This window comes from Ornithorhynchus anatinus, chromosome 8 (genome assembly GCF_004115215.2).
Source record: "Ornithorhynchus anatinus isolate Pmale09 chromosome 8, mOrnAna1.pri.v4, whole genome shotgun sequence".
Lineage (NCBI taxonomy): Eukaryota > Metazoa > Chordata > Mammalia > Monotremata > Ornithorhynchidae > Ornithorhynchus > Ornithorhynchus anatinus.
The window spans coordinates 13,273,204-13,279,203 of record NC_041735.1 but is presented as its reverse complement, the minus strand read 5'-3'; the positions used below and the strand labels follow the sequence as shown (position 1 = coordinate 13,279,203).

The 6,000-nt window shown below is 41.0% G+C and overlaps 1 long non-coding RNA gene across 1 annotated transcript in view; it reads right to left on the bottom strand.

Annotated features, from left to right (window-relative positions):
• Positions 1 to 731: 731 nt before the first annotated feature.
• The window catches only part of LOC114813702, a 74,351-nt gene continuing 69,082 nt past the window's right edge, over positions 732 to 6,000 (bottom strand). The window contains exon 3 of the long non-coding RNA XR_003761424.2: positions 732 to 1,768. This is a non-coding gene — a long non-coding RNA (uncharacterized LOC114813702). The remainder of the gene's footprint in view (positions 1,769 to 6,000) is intronic.

Genomic DNA, 6,000 nt, shown 5'->3' with positions numbered 1-6,000 from the left:
GCATAGACTTGTGCTCTCCCCAGCTCTGCTAGTTCTTTCTCCCTTCTTTGCATGTCCAGATTATCTGATACAGGGACTCTGACAAGGACCTCAACATACTCTAAATCTGAATCATTCAAGCATACCAAAAAAAAATGATTTCAGAAGCTTTTGTAGTCATTAAAGTCAGAGGAAGCATGGTTTGAGTTATTGTCAATTACCACTGAGGGATACAACAGTGATTAGCATTTTCAGTATTTGGGAAAGAATGATGTACATTTTGATAGTTGTTATTTCAGTTTATCTATAAAATACACATAGTCCCATCTACAGAGGATGGATATGAAAACGATGATCACTGAGTAGAATCACTTTTTTCTTAATTCTAAGACAAATGATCACTTTAATAATACCTATTCTAAAATAGGTAGATAATTGCAGGCAAGCCTTGATTCTTTTCCTGCAGCGCTTTTCATCTGCAGGTCTCAAAGTGCTTTATGAACATTAATTAAGCTTCACAAAACATGCATGGGGGGGTGTTAATTAGACCCATTCACAGACAAGTAAACTGAGGCACAGTGAGTTTATGTAACTTGCCCAGGGCTCCACAGTGACTTCTCCCTCTTTCTCTCACTTGTTTTTCAACCTTTTTAAAATCTGAATGTTGCTTAATGCATCATCAACTGTGAGACTGCATTCAGAACTTAGAACAGTGCTTGGCACATAACAAGTGCTTAACAAATGCCATCATTATTATCATTATTATTTCTGTGCCTCATGATAGTAGGTAGCACCATTTAGGAGAAGAAGGAACTGAGAAAGCCAAAGAAATTGGGTTGCCTGAAAAACTCCAACCTCCTGGATTCCTGAAGAGGCAGCTCATTAATATGAGGAAGGTGAAGAGAATGAAGAGTCGCTTTGGCCTCATAGAAAAAGAAGCGACTGGTGTGGATTATCCAGAAGACAATGTAAACCCAAGGGAAAGTTCCTCTGGAGAGAAAAATATAATCACACTGGCCATTGGACATGCTAAGCAATTTTAAAAAAAACCAAACCAAAACCAACGTAATTCAGTTGACCAGTTTAGCTGCTTATTCTGTTTCCAGATACAAAACTCAGTTGAACCAACTCCTTGCTATCAATGGGGGTAAAGTCATGAAGCTAAGACTGAATTTGGTTAGAACGACTGAATGCTCCATTTCTGTCCCTGCTGGGTCTGCCAAGGGAGAGGCTGGAACAGATCAGGAATCTTGCACTGGCATTCTGGGTAGCTGCCCATGACTATGCAGGGGATTTAGAGGCAGTTGGTGTCCAAGTTGCCATTTTTAATGAGCTTTCATCCTGGAAAAATGGGAAGGAAAATGATTTCTAAGAGCTCATTTTGCTCAATATTTGCTTTCCTGGTAAAACGCTAACTCCCACTGCATTCACATCTTTAACTGCCTGAGCAGTTTGGGGAGACTATTGGCAAGTCTGTGTAGCAATGAAGAATATTAGTCTTTGGGGGTCCCTGGAGAGACTTGTAATTACTGCCTTGACTGCTGGAGCATGAAAAAAGAAAGAAAAAAAGAAGTCATTTGGCAAAATGGACTTCTTGGCATTCTCTGTTTCACCCTCCTCCTCTATGACTTCCAAGTCCTATTTGCTTGGTTTACTAGACAAACACATTGTTTGCTATTCACCAGTGCAGATGTTTGTTTAACATGACACCTTCTGCTTTCTTCCTTAGGCTTGGGAAAATCATGCTGTCTCTTGGACAGTTTCTGTTTACATCACTGCCATCATCAGTCTGCGAAGAGGAAAGAAAGGGACAATGAGCGTGCTAGATAATTATCGATTCGACAGACAAAACGAGGCTGTGTTTGCAACAGTTTATGGGGCTTTGAATACACCCCACCTTCCTTGTAAATGATAAATTACACATGACAAAACCGACCGAGTGTTAACTGAATTGTGTCACTGTGCAAACATATCATGTCCGGTCACTGAATATTTACATTTCCAACCAAAACTCAGTCATATTTTAAAGAGCCTGGCAAAGAGGCTAGGTGTTGGATTTGACAAGGAAGAGCAGGAGATATGTGTGAACAGGGCTGATTTCTTGCCTCTGAGATAAGAATAATTTGGCTATGGCCTAAGGAAAGACTTTTCCCAGAATGGTATTGCTGTTGATTTTGCCAATGGAGCTGCTGAGCATTTCTTGATGCTCATCTGAATGGAATCCCTCCCAGTCCAGTTTCCCAAAGAGGAGCCTGAAGTCTGGAGACAGGCACAATTTCTCTCAGATTCATGCCTCTCTGCCTTATCCCAACCTTAACTCTCCTCAAACAAGCTGGAAGCTCTTTTTCTCTGGGAAGAAAGGGGGCTATTATTTTAGGTCAGTGCTTTCCTTCTCAGGGTTGTAGTTGTCTTGTAGACTTCCTTGAATCCTCAACAGCTTCTTCTTGAAGGCTGAAAGATAAGGGGGCCCCTTTGGAAGTGAGATGCATGTAAATGATAAATGAGAAATATTAATCAAGACTTTCCCGAGCCAACATTCAGTTGTATTTATTAAGCACTTACTGTGTGCAGAGCACTGTACTATGTGCTTGGGAGAGTAGACTACAACAATAAACTGACACATTCCCTGCCCACAATGAGCTTACAGTCTAGAGGTGGGGAGAGCTTCCATTTCTCTTGACAAACTTAAAGAAATTTAAATTGGAAGGGCATTTGGTTTTTGCACTGAAATGATTCTAAAGACAATGACCCTTTTTCAATATTTATAGCAAAATATGAATTGTTATAAATATTGAACTGTGCTTTGGATTGGTGTGCTGATTTTTCCAGAAACACAGAAGTGCTGGGCGGATGGTTTGAGATGTTTGTTAAAAGGTGAATGGAGGTACACAGTGAGCCCAAGTTTTCATTAGGCTGGTTGTTTAAAAGTGTACGATACTGCAGGGGATTTCTTCCTAATGACAAACCCCTCAGTACACCTCAATTCAGGATTTTTTCCCCTATTTTATCAAAATAATTTGACAACATCAGCACCCATGACTCTGGTGTCTACTTTAAAAATATTTGGCTGCATAGCATACTATGAGCAATATAGAGTTTTCTGTGGCCACTGAATTATGCTATCTAGGTATCAGTTTGTCCAGCGTAGCACGGGTGGAGTAGAAGACCCAATCAAAACAGCATGCAAGACTTTCGAAAGGTAGTGACATCAGAGTCCAAACCAAACTGACTGAAGGTCTGGAGGATATTTGTAAAAGTCTAACCTTTCACACGGTTGTGAGACCGTCTCCCAGATACCTGTGGGATGTCTCTGCCATAGGAAAATTCTAAGCATTTATTCTGTGCTGCATTTCCCTACTTCATTTGAGTGCTGCTCAGTCTGGAAACATAGACCAAACCAACCTACAGAAAAAGTGGTTTGTGGAACAAGTTTTTTATAGACAACGTGGAAGGGATGGTTAGTAGCACATTGTTCTCTTCAGCCAAACTTGCAAAGAGTTTCAATCTCTCCATCACTGGTACCATTATCAGACCAAAAGACAGTGATTGGTCCAGATATAACAATGATCTTTGAGTAAGGTGTAGTTCTTTGAGTAAGGTGTAGTTTTAAGAAGCTGTTAAGCAAGTCTTTTAAGAACAGCCCCAATTGGCCCCGTCCCCACCCACCCCACGGTGGCCAGTGGGGATCTCCACCACAAATCCATCCCTCTCCACTGCACACCCATCTCCAAAAAGGGGAAACACCATCACTTCAGATCAATCTACGAGAATGCATACAATTCTGTCCCTTAAAGCTGCACAGAATTAGTGAGCCTGCATTCTTTTTACTGCTGAAATAAAGCCCCTGAAAAAAAGTTACTCTAGATAATTCCCTTCTTGATAGAGGAAAACCCCCCGATTAATTCTGGTCTCTGATTCCTTTTCTCTTTGGTAAAAGCAAGTTAATGGTTGATAGTGAAACTGAGGAGAAAGTGCAAACCTTCCTAACGGTGGAACACAAACAGGATTGATGAGTCCCCGCATACCATCCCATAAACTTTTACAGGAGATCTGCATAGCTGAGTGAAGACACAAACACAGCTGCTTCCAACTTCTGTTCTGCTCAGCCGCTCAGCCTCTGCTAAAAGTTTATTTTACCCTGGCATTCCTGGGCTGGGTTTGTGCTCTTTCAGACTAGTACGGACTCAGGTGCAGCTGTTTCCTTTGTTTCCGAAACTTTCCGAACTCCCACGCGTGAATTGGCTTCCTTTTACTAAAAACTATTAGGCTTTCATGGGTAATTCTTAAAAAGAAAAATTGAGAGAGGTTCTGCCTAGTGACTTAATATCTGATACTATTGGAATTAATTATTAATTAATTAAAAAGACTAAGGTAAAGATGTTTTGCATTTGCAATTGGGTCTAGAAACTAAGTGTCAGAAAATGTTCAGAGAACTTGAAACTGATTGCTGATTGAGTCTCCATCCTGAGTCCAGGATTTTCCAAGCTTCATCCTCCTCCTCCATCTTTTTTAGGGAAAAAATTAAGTTTGAGAAAACACAAAGACACACACATAAAATAAGAACAGAACAGGCAGGGCCAGCAAAAATATGGGTAGCAGTGGCTGGTGTTGAGGAGCATGCCATTAGGAAAATGTAGAAGAGATTACTAATAATAATAATAATAACTGTATTTGTTAAGCTCTTACTATGTGCCAAACACTGTTCTAGGCACAGGAGTAGATACAAGGTAAGCAGGTAAATTGTGCTTTATTGTTTTCTCCCAAGTACCCGGTACAAAGTACTGCCCAAGAACTCAACATATATTATTGGAAGAATGGATGGATCAGACTCCAATAAATGGAAGTGTAGTCAAGGCTCTAATTACATGGAAATTACTTCTTTGAAGAACTTCTTGAAGAATTTTATTTCTAGTTAAAACCCTTGAACAACTATGCTGGACCTACCCACTTAACTAGTAATTTCAATTTTGGTCTATTACCCTCAGAGTTTTCAAATTGCATATCCCTTTTGCTGAACCAGGAACCCATCTCACTGAGGATTAATGACTGCAAGAGGAGCCTCTTCAAAATGAGGTTTTGCAATTTTTATTTATGTTTCATCACTTCTCCTTCCCCAACCCAGCAGATCCTTATCCCACGCTCCAAACTTTACTATGGTATCTTTTCAAATATCTTTCAACCATCTTGGCCAAGTGGTTTGCCGAATTCTCCTCTGTGGTCCCCAAGAACATTATTTTCACTCTAAGGATTCTACTCCACTACATTTTCAAGTCATCTAGGGTAAGATAATGTTAGGATTTTTCTGGTATTGAAAGTATATTAAGCAGATTTCTTCAAGATCACTGCAGATATAGACTAACTCTCCTCTACTCCTTTATTACCATAAATAGAAGGCTTGGCAGACTGCCCCAAATCTCACTTTGCAAAGGTCAGAGATGTTATGTGAGTGCATGAATGCTGAAACCTAAGGATTTGTCTCCTCTTTGTACAGTTTAATAAATGGAGATTTCAAAACTCTAAAGTGTAAATAGTGAAGGTAACACAGTCTAGGAGAGGGAGAAGGTGGGGAACGAGGGAACTAATATGTCTTCCTGCCTCTTTCTTCCCCCAGGCCAGCACAAGGATGTGGTATATCCCCCTAGTATGAGACCCTCACTTAAGGGGGTATAGCACTTTTGGGGGGGGTGTGCTGGAGCAGAGCAGTGTCCCCAGTCAGCAAATTCTGCCAGCCACCCAATCTCTACTGTCCCACTCCCTTGTGATACATACTCAGTGGGGTTTAAAGAGCATCACTGAAGGGAAGTAGAACAGACAGGAAAACAAGCAGCTCTATGTGGTGATTTCCAGTTAGGAGCACGTCCCCAGAGAGGAAGGGAAAGACTCAGGGGGTGGTTGTCTCCTCTTCACTGCTTTCAGAGATATAAGGCTCAATGGGCAGCAAAATTTCGAGCTGACTTTCATCAGTCCCACTCTCCTCCAACTCCCCACCTATCTTTCCCTGAGCCATCCACATTTCCTTCT